Source organism: Natrix helvetica (genome assembly GCF_964273705.1).
Source record: "Natrix helvetica genome assembly, chromosome: 4".
Classification (NCBI taxonomy): domain Eukaryota; kingdom Metazoa; phylum Chordata; class Lepidosauria; order Squamata; family Natricidae; genus Natrix; species Natrix helvetica.
This window is the reverse complement of record NC_138550.1, coordinates 14,926,737-14,942,540: the sequence shown is the minus strand read 5'-3', so window position 1 is coordinate 14,942,540 and position 15,804 is coordinate 14,926,737. Positions and strand designations below refer to the sequence as shown.

Genomic DNA, 15,804 nt, shown 5'->3' with positions numbered 1-15,804 from the left:
ACACTAATTCCAGAAATGGTCAAATAGTCAAGTTAACCCCAGTGACCTTGTTAAGTACAGAAATCACAATCCAACTAAGAAACGTTTTATATAAATCTCAATCCCCATTTACTATGGACACACAAAAGTTCCAATTTAATTATAACCTGAGCAGGATGAAGTATGCTTCTCTACAAACTCTTCAAGACGCTTGTCAGGGGTATTAATAATTATATTCAACATTTCAATTGTTGCTTGCTACATAGCAGTGATGGCTAACCTTTTGGTTGTTGCCTGTCGAAAGCGCGCGTGCACTCGCACCCATAATGCAATGTGCGTGCAACACCGCCCTACCCCCCTGAACATGTGTGCACGACACACACCTCCGTGCTCCCCCATGCAAGCGTGCACAACCCTCCGCTCCCCCCCGCTCCCCCCCGCGCATGCGTGTGCGAACCTCCGCACCCTGTTTTGGGCCTAGTAGGCCTCCCGGGAGCAAAAAAGGGCGGTGAGAGATGCGCCAAGCCCCCATGCTCCCCCCATGCGCATGCATACCCCACCCCTTCCACGTATGCACGCGCATCTCCTGCATACGGCCAGCCCCCATGCATGCGCAGCACACCCCAAAATCAGCTGGACGGCAGGAGACGCACGCGCATGCACGATGGAGCTGCGCTGGGGCCACAGTTCATGTGCCTGCAGAGAGGGCTCTGCGTGCCACCTGTGACCCACATGCCATAGCTTTGCCATCACAGCTATATGGAATGATGGCTGTTTAAAAACAATTGCAGCCAGCACAATTATTTCAACTGCATCTACATAGATACCCACTTATAGCAGCGCTTTCCAAACCTTAGTGAATATTCCAAATACCCGAACCATCTTGGAGTGAGCGAGGGCAGCAACCGGAACTACTGGTACCCAGTTTTGCTATTGCCAAGTTAAGCAATCATATGATATCCTACTTTACGATCAGTTGACAACAATCTCAGCTCCAATTGTTGTCATAATCTGAGAACGATTTGTTTGTGCCCCCAAGAATTCATTACACAAATGACAAGAATTGCATACTGGATAATATATAAATCAGGATGACGCTGGCATGAATTATACTTGAATATCATTATGCATGTCACAGAGGCTGGCACTGCAGATCTAAGCACCATATCTACAATGTAAGGACACTATACCTATAAGGACTTAATCTCATTCATTCATTCATTCATTCATTCATTCATTCATTCATTCATTCCATTTGTACTCTGCTACAATCCCACAAGACCACATTTAACTTCCAAAGAAGTGGATTTCTTGAATAGGAAACATACATCACCGATTTCTTAAAATACATTTGGTGGCACGACTAAAAAAGTATTTGCTTTTAGAATATTATGACTGCTTCTACTATATTTATTACCAGTAAACCTTTTGAATGGAGTCTTAATCATCCCATCTGTCCCCAACTTCTATATTTATACAGCTGAGACTTTTTTAAAAAATGCTTATGAATATTTAAAGAGAAAAACACTGTAAAACGAAGCTCCCTGGGCTGCAGTTATTTCGCAGTAATTAGACTTTAGTGTTTGAACATTGATGCATTTCATGTATTTCAGTGCTAAGTGTAGGATATTAGGGCAAGAAAATTGCCTGAAGCAGAGTTTTATATAATCATGTAGACATCATAAATATCACTCATATTTGGAAGATAAACACTTGGCAAGCCAAATGAGCAAAGACCATAAACACTGAGGATGCTTAAGATGTCCTAATGATGCGAGGGGGAAATTCCTAAGTTTAAAGTACTGTTCTTAAATGCAATATATAAAATTTATAAGTATGGAAATAAAAATCAGTTCGAATTATAAAACAATAATTGAGTCTTCTTTGCAATAGATGTTCAGGATTTGTTTAGGAATTATCTGCTAGACGTAATATAAAGGCATTATGTTCCCAGCTGGAGAGGCCAAATCCTCACAGGGCTTAAGGAACTTATTTCAAAATATTTGCAATCCTCCTATTATCTGTTCCCAAAGAAAATGCAAACATGTCTCTGCTACTTCATCGAAAAGTGTGTATTTAGGGCCCTGAGCCACAAATTGGTAGCTTCTTTCTCTCTCTCTCTCTCTCTCTCTCTCTCTCTCTCTCTCTCTCTCTCTCTCTCTCTCTCTCTCTCTCTCACACACACACACACACACACACACACACACACCATGTTACTTGTTTCTGGAACTGTTTAGAGTAGAAATCTTCAACCTTGGCAACTTAAGGACCTGTAGACTTCAACTCCCAGAATTCTGGGAATTGAATTGAATCCGGGAATTGAATCTGGGAATTCAATTCTGGGAATTGAAATCCACAAGTCTTAAAGTTACCAAGGTTGGAGACTCTTTGTTTAGAAGACTGCTAGCTTGAGGTAGCAACCATGCACTGCTACTGTACATTTCTATGCTAGGCAGAGAAAATGGGAGGTACATCTACTAATTACTGTCTTCAGATGTGTAGTTCTTCCATCATTCGTTCACTCACCTCTGTACAATTCTTGATCATCCAACGATATCTTGTTTATCTTTAAAGGCAACACAACTATAAGCAAGAGATTCTTTTAGATTCTTGGTGTTCTCTGAGCTTGGATTTTTTTCCTGCAGATGTTTCATTACCAGGCCAGGCAATCATATCACTGCACTCGTAGCTTGGTAACAAAACATCTGCCAAAAAAAACCAACCAAGTTTCAGAGAACCAAAGACCAAGAACCAAACTATGGAGCTACCTATGTTCTCTATTACTGGTTCTCATTTACCTAAGCTCCTCCATTATAGACTCATTATAATGTAGACCAGGGGTGTCCAAACTTGGGAACTTTAAGACTTGTGGACTTCAACTCCCAGAATTCCCCAGCCAGCTGGCTGGGGAATTCTGGGAGTTGAAGTCCACAAGTCTTAAAGTTCCCAAGTTTGGACACCCCTGATGTAGACTAACTTGCTGTTGTATTAAAAATATTTACGTCAGTAATAACATCTGACCCCACTTTCTCCGTTATAACTGAACATTTCTACCTCTTTGTAACAATAGTCAATTTGTTTTTAGCATACAGGTAGTCCTCGACTTACGACAGTTTGCTTAGTGACCCTTTCAAAGTTACAACGGGACTGAAAAAAAGTGACTTATGACCGTTTTTCACACTTGTGACCACTGCAGCATCCCCATGATTTACATTCAGATACTTGATAACTGGCTCACATTTATGACGGTTGCAGCGTGCTGGGGACATGCAAACTCCTTCTGCAACCTTCTGACTAGCAAAGTCAATGGGGAAGCCAGATTCACTTAACAATCATATATATATATATATATATACGGACTTCAAAACTGCAGTGATTCACTAAACAACTGTGCCAAGAAAGGTCGTAAAACGGTGCAAAACTCACTTAACAAATTTCTCACTTTAGCAACATAAATTTTGGGATCAATTGTGGTCGTAAGTTGAGGACTACCTGTACTCCATCTGGTTGATATCCACTCACAGTATTGGTTATATCAAGACTGTTACCAATGAATTGCAAGAATAATTTAAGCCTTAAGCTGCAGCATTTGTCTACAAAGCAGAATGTGGAGTTTCTTGCAGAATAAAGACTAAAAGGGATAGGGGAGGTTATTAGAAATAAATTAAAACATCATGGTGAATTCAAGTATCTCTTATCAATGAATCCAGACGTATCCAAATCCTTTACATTTAAATAAGTAAACAAAACTCAGTTCCTTTATTAAGTCATCTTAAAAAGGGAAACATATACACAAACAACAGGGAGAGAAAGAAACACACATAACTTTTGCGGTCACCCAAAACCATGCTCTCAGGAATTGTAAAGAAATGCCTGTAATAAGTTCCTTATGTTGTCATTCCACGCTTTTTTATAGGTTCAAGCATTGCCACAAGCTACACAAACCAAATCTCTTCACCGTGTGTATACCAAACAATTAAAACAAAAGAAAAACGTAATCACAACTGTCTTCCTTGTGAGGTCTCCACCCCAGTGAAAACGCTAATTGAATTTTAAAAGCAGTACTTTAAAAAAAATGTAAGCAGTCTTGAGAGAAACAAAAGCATGGTATGGATTTTCTCTTTCATCATCGATAAAGAAGTTCATAAAAGCGGAACCGTGCTATGAAACTGAACAGGCAGTTTTCAAAGTGCAGAAACTGCAATATGGCTGTACCTTTCTTGAAGAGTTGAGCTAACTGGTTTCTCGCTGGGTAATGGCACAACATCATGTGGTCTGAGGGTTTTCCCCATTTGTGGAAACCTGTTCTGACCGAGGCTTCCCAAGAGCACAAAGCAAACTCCTGGTCCCGACAAAAACCCCTTTTATTAATTTCCTGTGAATTCTGCTCATTCACATCCAGCAAAGTCTTTCCAGGGAGGATTTACGGTCACAACCCTTATCTGGCTTGGAGAGCTGCCAGGCCGATACCTGCAAAACGTCTCGGAGAGTCACAAACCAATTAAGCGAACTAATGGATTCCTGCAAACTCCACTCCCCTTTCGTTCCTCCTATATTTCTTCTGGGAGGAGCCTGTGGCCTTACTCCCAAGTCAACCCCTGTTCTTTAGCTGTTTCCTTCGTCTAGCAACTCTATGCATGCGCACCCTGGGAACAGGCTCCAGCTGTTTGTCTGCCTCACTGATGTCTGACTCTGAAGGCAGCTGATAACTGGCAGACGGCTCTGGCCCCTCTCTGCCTCCGACACAGAGCCCTCATTAGAGCCTTCCCCAGACTCCAGGACTGGCCCATGTTCCTCCCCAACCTCCTCACTTTCTGAATCTGCTGGTGGGCCACAACAAAACTGTTGTCTCTCTGTGGGTTCCTCAGGGAACTTGGAGTTTCCTAATAAATTAGGCCTGTTAAACTGGTGGCCTGTAGGCCGGATAGGTCAGGTGCAGGCTCCGCAAAGGCAAAAAATTACCCATCATGATCCGGGATGTAATTGAGTTTGACACCTGTGTAATAGATTATAGGTAGTGCTCGAATAACAACCACAATGTCAGTGTTCCAAGTAACACCCCCAATGAAAGAAGACTCCGAGGCTAGAGATTCTCAAAGTTACATTTTATTAGAGAGGTCATATTGGCACATCTGGGAAACCCTGAATCTGAAAGCTTCGGAGTTTTCCTCACCCGAAAGAAAGCTCACATAACTGAGCTGCCCAGCACTCACATGTCCATCCCATGGTCCAATCAATGCACCGTCCTAACTGGAGATGCTTCCCAATCACACTCCTCCAGGTGCAGGGCAGAGTAGCCTTGACTCTTGGAGAAAGGAATGCTATTTTGACTATATGTATCTCCCCAGCTCCCTACAATCCCACCTCCCAGTTTCCCACAGCACTAAATGTGGCAGGCCTGAGATCCAATGCCCAAAAATGGCTTCCAGGCCTGACACACAATTCAATCCCAGGCAGCTGTTAAGTGAGTCATGCCCCCATATTACAACCATTTTTGCCATGCGTGTTTAGTGAATCACTACAGTTGTTAAAGTTAAACATGCACTCGCTAAGCGAATCCAGGTTCCCTCATTGACTTTGCTTGTCAGAAACTCCCTAGGAAGGAGAACTAAGCATAGGGCCTAGTTATCTGTGGGATCGTGTCCTGCCCCATACATCCCTGCGGCCCATTCGCTCACACAGAGAGGGCCTTCTCCGGGTGCCGTCCTCTAGAGACTGTCAGAGGGCGGTGCCCAGGAGTAGGTCCTTCTCTGTGGCGGGTCCCACCCTTTGGAACGACCTCCCCCCAGACATCAGGACAACAACCGATCTCCGCTCCTTCCGCAGTAAACTGAAGACCCACCTGTTTCGGCTAGCCGGCCTGGCATAATCTCGACAACTGTTCCACCCCTTGGTTAATTTTAATTGTCAATGTTAGCTTTTAAACTTTTATTCTTATTGGGGTTTTAACTTCTCTGATTATTAGATTTATTTATTTTTACCTCCTTCTTTGTAGTCCATAGGCCGTTGCTTGTGTACGTCGCCCCGAGTCCCTGTGGGGAGAGGGGGCGACTAATAAGTCTGATAAAATAAATAAATAAATAAACTGCAGATGACAATTCCAGGATGCTGCAACCATCGGCAGTTTCCAAAGTTTGATCACGTGACTGTGAGGAATGCCGCAATGGAGCAGTCCCTCTGTGAGGTAGTTGGGTGGTTTATAAATTTGAAATATAAATAAATAAATGGTCATTAAGTGTGAGAACATCCTGGCCATAATCTATTTCAATTTCTCCCTTCAGGATACCACTATAGAGCATAATATGCCAAAGCAAGCAGACATACAGTTTTTGTTCCCTGTGCCACCTGCCAACTCGCAAAGCATCCCTGGCCTGCTCTCGAGTTGCCATATGCGAGGGGGGGGGGGGGAGAAACTGACGGAGCAGCAGGGCAGCCACAACCAGAAGCACATTCCATGAATATCTTTCTCAATGTTTTTTCCCAGGTTACCAGCAACAGCCAGAGGGGCATGATCTCCACAGCCCCCCAAAAGTGCTCCATTGGAGAATGTGATTTATGACACACCCTGGGGGGAGAAGGGGAAACAGGGTCATAATTGGGCTGTAAATTACATGGGGCCAGAGTTGGCTTCTCTTGGGTATGTGCCACAGCAGTGTCTCATTTTGTCTTCTCTTATTGGTTTCTTATGATTTATCCATTGTTGTTTGTAACTTATGATCAATGATTGCAACTATGATTCTGACCTACGACCTATTACTTGCTGTTTATATGTACACTGTGGAGCTTATGCACTGGAGACAAATTCCTTGTGTGTCTGATCACACTTGGCCAATAAAGAATTCTATTCTATAAGTCACTTTTTTCAGTGGAGTTGTAAACACACGGGATTTGTGCTTAAGTTCACTTCCCAACCTCTAGCTCAATGGTTTCCAAACTTGTCAACTTCAAGACTTATGGACTTCAACTTCCAGAATTTCTCAGCCAGCCATGCTGACTGAGGAATTCTGGGAATTGAAGTCCACAAATTTGACTGAGCAATTCTGAGAGTTGAAGTCCAGAAGCCTTAAAGTTGCCAAGTCTGGAGACCCCTGCTCTAGCTCAAGGGAGCAGAAACTCCCATCCCCTTCCTCACAGAGGCTGTACAATACAATCTATGAGCTGCTATATAAAAGTACATGGCTGTAAAACTGCACTGCCATGCCATCCTTACCAGCTTTCAGTGGGAATTTAGGCACAGGTTTTGGTAACCAGTCAGGCCTTCCCACTGATCAAGAGTTCAAGGTTTCTGCAAAGCAAACATATCGAGCTGTTGTGGGCCAATGGCAGCCGGCTGAGCTGTTGGTGGAATCTGACAGCGATGAACACAATGGGACTGCCCTGGAGGCTGAGGAAGACTCTGGGAGGTGTTCGGAGTCAGAGCAGGGACTAGATAGGCCTGTTGGCCACCAGATGGTGTCTGAGTCAGGGAGCAGTGAGGAAGAACAGAGGGAGGCTGTCCCTGACGTACGTATGCGTAGGCTGAGAGGAGGAGGGAGCTGCTTTGGAAAAAGGCTCACAGAAGGAAATAGGAACAGGTGGCTACTGATTGGCCCCTCCCGGAGAGCTTGTATGTAGGGCAACGGGAGGGGAATTTTGCAGGAAACAACAGTTTACTAATCCAGGCGTAGTGAAAGATTGGGAGAATTGCGTGAGTTCAAGCCTTGTTTTCATAGAGATAGCTTTCTGGGCTCCCAGCCAAGGGGTTGCTTATCTCCCTCCTTAGTTATGGCAGACAGCCAAGTCTGCGTCCATATATATTGTAGGGTCTTGGGACAGAACACCGAGCATATGCTGAAAACTCAAGGAGGACTCTGTTCAGTAGAGTTTTATCAATTCACTTCTCCAACGTTGGGTAGGCTTGAAGGGCCTTTTTCAGGCAATCCTCAATTTACGGCTATAACTGAGCTTACAATTTCAATTGTTAAGTCACAACAATCATAAAACGGGGCGTTATGGGAAGAAGCCCAATTTTGCAACCATTTTTGCAGCAATTGTAATTTATTTATTTATTTATTATTAGCGTTTATATACCGCCCCCTCTCCCGAAAGGGACTAATGTGGATGCCACAGTCATTAAGCTAACCCATTATTCGCTATGGGGCAATTTTTGCCAAAAACTGGAAGCAATTGTTGATCTCCAGCAAAAATGTCATAAATTACAGTTACATGACTGTGAGGCACTGCAAAAATATGGTGCCCTGACCGTGGCAGGGAAGGAAACTTGCAGATATTAGCACTCCGAATCTGGGTCCTAAGTCCCCACTTTCAAAATATGTCATAATTTCAAGTGGTCACTAATTGAACACGCTATTATTTTGGGAGATATTGTTGCTTAGGCGGAGAGTCATCAACCATGTTATGATTTTTGCATTGTCTCACTGATAAGTAGGAGGATTCACTGACTGGCTCATGATTGCCCCTATTTGTTGATAGCATTTTGAAGTCAACAGGAAGGAAGACATTCACACACTGGTTTGCAAAAATGCTTTCGATAGACTGGGTAAAGGTGGTTTCCATGTGGAAATGCCAATATTATGTATCCTTCTTCAACCTAGTGCAGAGATGGTGAACCTTTTCGGCACCAAGAGTACTTCGCGTGTGCGCTCATCTGGGCCGCGACCAGGAAGAGGAGCCGCCCAGGGGGCATGTGTGCACTGGAAAATATACTTCTGGTTTCTGGTGTACAGATGCATGCCAGCCAACAAGTCTTCCAGTTACTGCCACACATGCTCACATGCCAATCAGCTGGCTGGCACGTATGCTCATGCTGGAAAATGGAAAACTAGCTCTTCTGGTTTGTGGCACTGCCACATGCAGAAAGGCCAGCTGATCGGCATGTGCACATACATGCTAGAAACCCAGAAGAGGAACAGGTGATGCTGCGCATGCCAGGCAACATGGATCCGTGTGCCACTTCGAGCACGCATGCCACAGATTCGGCATCACTGACCTAATGCTTTCCAACGCATTGATGCAACTCCCCCGCTTCAAATTAGAATGGCTCGGAGGGAACAATATTATTACCCAGGCTGGATCCTGCAACAATAATAATAGCTCAATACAGGTGGAAGGCAGCATATTGGACAAAGGGAGGGATTTCAATAACAGTAATATTATTTTGTAAAAAACGAGTAAGAAATTATTTTTGATCCATTTTACCTATCAGTTTAGTTTTTGTTGAGGAATTATAATTTTAAGAAGGAAGAAGGTAGCGATACGATCCTCGGATCTGAATGCCTTACAATTGCTAGGATGCTGCCTTTAATCCTGTTTAGTTCTTTTTTCTTTTAAAATCAGTCACTGGCCATTTTCTTGACAGATGCATAATAGACAAAAATTGCACACACTGTTCCATCCAGAGGATCCCCACAAAAAAAAACCTAAGGCCAGGATCACTTTGACATTTTGTTTTGAAGGTGGTCTGATCCAGCAGAGCAGTGATTTTATCTTCTTTTAAAACTGGATCATTTTGTTCCCGAACTGTTCTGACCTTGTCTTTCTTCTCTCTCTCTCAATATGGGAAGTGGGGGGGGGGGGGGGAATAGAGAGTTGAATTAAAGGGAGATGTCCACTATCCTGCTCCATTTGCAATCAGGATGAATAAGCTGGATTAATGGATAAATAAATTAATTCTACTTGGAAGCAATTGTCCAAAGTGATTATGGGATCCCTACCTTTTGAAAGTGTCCAAATAGCAATAGCACTTAGACTTATATACTGTTTCATACTGCTTTACAGCCAGGGGTGGGTTTCAAAAATTTCAGCAATGGGTTCTCTGCCTGGTTGCTGGGCGGGCGTGGCCTAGTCGGCCTCCTGCACCACAGTGGCGGCGGTGCGGGGGGGGGGTTACCTTCCCCAGGCTCCAGGGGCTTTCCTTGTGCCTCTGGGAGTGTGAAAACTGCCTCCCCTGGGCTCTGGAGGTCTTCCGGGAGGCCCGTTTACCCTCCTTCCCAAGCTGCTGTGCAGGCCCTGAACTTACCTCTCATCCAAATGAGGCTGCATGGAGACTCCTGGAAGGGGTGGGCCGGGTGGGAGGAGCGGGCCCGGGTGGAAGGGGCCAGCGAGGGGTGGGATTTGGAACCGGCCATAACGTTAGCTACAGGTTCTCCCGAACCTGGACGAACCCGTAGCAGCCCACCCGTTTACAGCCTCTCTAAGCGGTTTACAGTCAGCATATTGCCCCATAACAATCTAGGCCTTCACTTTACCAACTTCGGAAGGATGGAAGGTTGAATCAACCTTGAGCCAGTGGGAATCGAACTCCTGGAGTGACCAGGGAGTTAGCCTGCAATACTAACCACTGTGCCACCACAGCTCTGATCAATGTTTTTCAACCTTGGCAACTTTTAAGATGTGTAGAGTTCAGTTCATCAATTCAGGGCTGGCTGGGGCTTCTGGGAGTTAAAGTCCGTACATCTTAAAATTGCTAAGGTTGAGAAACACTGGCCCATACTACAGGTGCTTTTATTAAATTATTATTAAATTTATTAAATTTGAGTTTATTAAATTTATGTGGCTTCTTGTTCCAATTAGGAATTTGGACTTATTGTTTCCTTCTTATGCTACAATTCTGTTTTCTACGTTCCACCAGAAAATAGATTCCAATGATCTCATTGTGCGGAAATCTTGTGTTATACAAATTTCTCCCTTTAAAAAAATATGTCAGTAGAAAAGTGAGTTCATATTTACGGTCCCTACACAGAGCGCCACTGATCCATGAAATAACTGTTTGGTGGCTTATGAAACAAGAGCAGAAAGCATGCAAGCGTATCTGTTGTACCGAGAGAATATAATTGGAAGCGATGGCTTCAACGGGATTTCATGAATGAACATGTCCAGGCATCCAGCCAAATCAGCACTGCTGTTTGTAATGGTACCATGCCCAGCAGCCTTGAACTTGAGACTACTGTGCAATTCTGGATTCAGTAAACCCAATACAAAGGTTTACCCACACAAGCCATAAAGATAAACCCTAGATATAGAGAATGTTCATGGCAAATGAGATATATATTTTAGCTTGGAGCTTCCTTCTCTCCTCAAAGCAGATGAGAGTATGTACAAAGTCTTCATAGCCATAACAAAGAGGCCTATAAAGTCCAGAGTTGAGTGAACCAGGATAGGACTAACAAAAACAGCCCTAACGCAGAGGGGGGGGGGAGAGGAGGAGAGAAAGAAGGAGTGGAAAGAGGAGAGAGGAGAAGGGGAGAGGTAGGGGAAGTAGAGAAGAGAAGGGAGACAGAGGGAAGAAAGGAGGTAGGGAGGGAGAGGAGAGAGAGAGAGAGAGAAGAAAGTGATGGATAAGGTACAAATATGGTATATGGAGAGCAGAAGAGCCAATAATTGATTTTGGGAGTTGATGGCAAGATGAATTGATGTAAACATTTAATAATACAATACGATGTTGGCTATAGTATAGTATACATGTGGTTTATATGTTATGAAAATGAAAAAAAAAACCTTTATTAATAAATAAATAAATAAAAACAGCCCTAAGGAGCGCTGAAGCTTTGAATTCCTTCTAAAATCTTCATCAAGCAAGTTTTTAGAACAAATCAAATAGAAAAGGAACAACAAAAGTCTAATAACGAAACCAGATGTTTCAGCCTTAAAGTTTACAGTCCCAAGATGGGAAATATACACTGATAGACTAGTAGGTATTATCTGAGGCAGTTTATAGCCTTAGGCAAATCTTCATCTCATCTTCCGTTCAGATCAAGCATCCAGGGTTATTATAAGGATTGTAATAAGATAAATTACATGAAGAACTTTGGTATGTTTCAAAGTACGGGCTTGAAGTCCCAAAGATCATCAATCGCTTTTCAGGGGCAACAGGAATTTGTGGTAAAAAAGAATAAAAGGGAAAAGAGGAATGAATTATCTTTTTGAACAAGAAAGAGCAAGTGGCTCTGCGATTTTTAGAATTCTACCGTACAATCAGGTTGCACTTTGGCTGAACTTGGCTGAGCAGTATTCCCTCTCCCACTCCCACAAAGCGGGTTCTGCAAGGCAAAGAAGACGAAGCTGTTTGGTACACCGTGAAAAAAGGAGACAGTTTTTAATGTCCGAAGGAAGCTCCGTTCAGGCTGCTTTAGTGAGATATCTGGCGTTTCGTTTTATATGAGGTTGTGTTGTTTATCAAGCAAAGTATAGATTTTCTAAGGCAGGGGTGTCAAACTCAAGGCTCACGGGCCACATCCGACCCATGGGGTGCTTAAATCTGGCCCACGGGGGTCAGCCTGGAAATATCAAAGGATAGGCCTGTGGTGCCTCTGCATGCCCCCCCCCATGGCCCATTTTAGGCTCCATGGCCTCCTGCAGCACTCTGCTGGCCAAAAATGGGTGCACAGAGGCCTTGCGGGGCCCATTTCTGGCCGTCAGAGCAGTGCTGGGGAGGCTGAAAATGGGCTTCGCAGTCGCCTCATAGAGCCCCTGTGTGGCCCTTTTTTGGCCAGCAGAGTGCTGCAGAAGGCCTCTGTCCCGTCTCCCACGACTACCGGCCCACAGAGAACTACAATGCTGATCTGGCCCTCGAAGAAATTCAGTTTGACACCTCTGTTCTAAGGCATTTCATACCTTGAAAAACTATTTCTGGTAGTAATTATACAAAGGTTTCTGAATTAAGAATAAGTACCATATTTTTGGGAGTATAAGATTTCCCTCCCTTAAAAGAGCATGGAAATGTTGATGCAACTTATACACAGAATGTAGCCATTTTTGGCTTCCCAAAGCCCTATTCCGGCATCCCATTTTTGTGAAAAACGGGCTGTTTTTCACCAAAACAGGAGTGTTTTTGCTTTCTCCCACCCCCCGGAAGCACTCTGCAGGCTTCAGTGGGGCTGGGGAAAGGGAAAAATGTCCCCATTTTGATGAAAAGCGGGCGCTTTTGCCTTCCCCCAGCCCTGCTGAATCCTACAGAGTACTCCTGGGGGGCAGGGAGGACAAACCCTTTTTACTTACTTACCTCTTCAAAATCTTGGTGCGTCTTATACACCGGTGCATCTTATAGTCCGAAAAATATGGTAATTTAAAAAACACATTCCTCCACTCACAGTATCAGGTAGATTCTCTTGTGCTTTGTGTGTGTGTGTGTGTGTGTGTGTGTGTGTGAATAATCATCGTCAGAATTAGTCAGAAAGAATGCACCTTTCCTCTCCTGTTTTCTCTACAACAACCCTGTGAGGTAGGTTGGGCTGAGAGTGAGTGATTGACCCAAATTCACCTAGGTGGCTTTCATGGCTATGACAAGACTTGAACTTACTATCTCCCGCTTGCTACTCTAGTGCTTTAATCACTAGACCAAACTGGCTCTCATTTATTTTATTTATAGCCAGTCCTCATAATTTCTCACAATCTTCCTAAATCTTCAGAAATTTACAATAATTTCTAGCATCCCCAGCAAATTTAACAAATAGCTATATTAACTACAAATTTGTGGAGTTGAAAACTCAAAATATATGGAGAACAAAGGATTGATCAATTCAGAATTGGGTCTATTAGTATTATACATGATTCACAGGAATCATGAAATGGAATATTTCGTGTCATAGTCAAAACCAGAAGTTCTTAGACGGGAACTGCTTTATGGTAATATATTCTGGGGGAAAAGAACAACCAAACACTTAAGAGCATGACGCAGGCATACCTGGCAGACTCTCCATTGCGAGTCCGAAATAAATTAGCAAATTGTTGTGCAAGCAACTGAAGAGAGGAAAATTCCAACAATTCCCAAATGGAATTTTACACAAAGCTCAGTCTTGTTCTTAGTGGGTCAATGACAGCTCTGTTCTGGATTTCAACTTCTTCGGTTAAAAGCAAGTGCAATTTTTATTAAGAGATTGTTAAAAAGCAGGCCATCGTAACTCTGAAATTATCTCAAGAAATGTCTGCCTTGTGCTTCTGTCCAATATGCTTTTTCTATTTAAGATGTATTTGTCTAGCTTCTTCTAATGACCTTGGGTTGCTAAATGCAAGGACTTTGGAAAAATATCATACATAATGGCAGACAATACAACCGTCTAAGTTCTAAGACCCTATCAGCAAGTCTGTGGTAAATGAATGCATTCAATATGCTATTTTTCTCTCAACACTTAGGCAGTTGTGCTTTGTTTCACTGAGCTGATTGCTTTTTAAGGTCCTTGTTTACTCTAGCTAAAGGCTTCCATGAAATCTGGCACGGTGCTCCATGAAGTTTCTGGAAGACTGTGCTGATTGGTAATTATTGGAGTTGCAGTCTAAGATAGCATGAGGATACCAAAGGCTAGTCTGTAGTATTGCAAAAACAAGTTGTTCTTATAATTAAAATTGTTTTGTAGTTAATTAAATAAAGATATGTTCTAGTAAGTGGTCATTATTTTGCCAGGTTAGACAAATTCTTAACTGGTCAAGTGTTGATCTACAAAGCCTTTGAACAAGTTGATTATTTTTGAATCAAAGCCACATTTTCTTAACTTCACTGTTTCACTGTTTTTATTACCAGCATATACCTCCTCAATAGCAAGACTTATATACCACTTTACAGCCCTGTCTAAGTGGTTTACAGAGTCAGCATATTGCCCCCAACACAATCTAGGTCCTCATTTTACCAAATTCAGAAGAATGGAAGGCTGAGTTAACCATGAGCTGCTCAGAATCGAACTCCTGGAGTGAGCAGTGAGTTAGCCCTGCAGTACTACATTTGCATTCTAACCATTGCGTCACTAGGGGTCTTATGTCCATGTTGCTAGAAATTCACAGGGTGTGCCCATTCATCCATCCTTCCATTCATCCATCCTTCTATTCATCCATCCTTCCATTCATCCATGCATCCATTCATCCATCCTTCCATTCATCCATGCATCCATCCATCCATGCATCCATCCATCCATGACCTGCGTGAAAAGCCAAGTGTTTAAAAATTACTTAAAGAGGATCAGGGTCAAAACACAGAATACGGTGCAGCGCAGCAGTTTCCATACACATATTGTGTTTGTTTGAGTGCAACGAATATGGCACTATTAAAGACAGTGTGTCAAATCTTAAAAGTCATGAGCAAACCCAGCAGACCATTAGAATTATTTTTTTTTACCAAACTCTGACAGTTCATAATAAAATACACATTCTCCATGGCTTAGGACCTAGTTACTTGCGGGATCGTATTCTGCCCCATACATCCCTGCGACCAATTCGCTCGCACAGAGAGGGCCTCCTCCAGGTGCCGTCCACTAGACAATGTCGTGGGGCGGCGCCTAGGAGTAGAGCCTTCTCTGTGGCGGGCCCAGCCCTGTGGAATGACCTCCCTCCGGATATTAGGATTACCTCTGACCTCCGCTCCTTCCGTATTAAGCTTAAGACCCACCTATTCCAAGCAGCTGGCCTGGCTCAACTTTGATCTAACCATATCGCTCCTGACGGGTTTTTAACTGGGTATTTTAATTATATTTAATTTCTAGGGGTTTTAATACTGTATTTTAATTGTTTTTATTTTCAGCCGACCTCCTCCTTGTGTATGTCTCAGTATATGTCTTTGTTATATGTTTGTTTTGTCCACATATTTATTTCGTATGTTTCATTGTACGCCGCCCCGAGTCCTTCGGGAGAGGGTGCGGCTAAGAAATAAATAAATATATTATTATTATTATTATTATTATTATTATTATTATTATTATTATTATTATTATTATTATTATTATTATTATTATTATTATTATTCTAACAGCAAATGTCTCCTGCTTTTCTTTTAGTGGCACAACTAGAGAAAAAATTAAAGCTTTCCCGCTGCTTTTGCGCTGCAACTGTTCTTTCTTTCTT

At 42.9% G+C, this 15,804-nt stretch overlaps 1 protein-coding gene across 2 annotated transcripts in view; it reads right to left on the bottom strand.

The window, feature by feature from the left end:
* Nucleotides 1-15,804, bottom strand: part of ARHGAP42 (Rho GTPase activating protein 42) — a 177,918-nt gene that overhangs the window by 89,948 nt on the left and 72,166 nt on the right. The gene's annotated exons all lie outside the window — the stretch shown is intronic.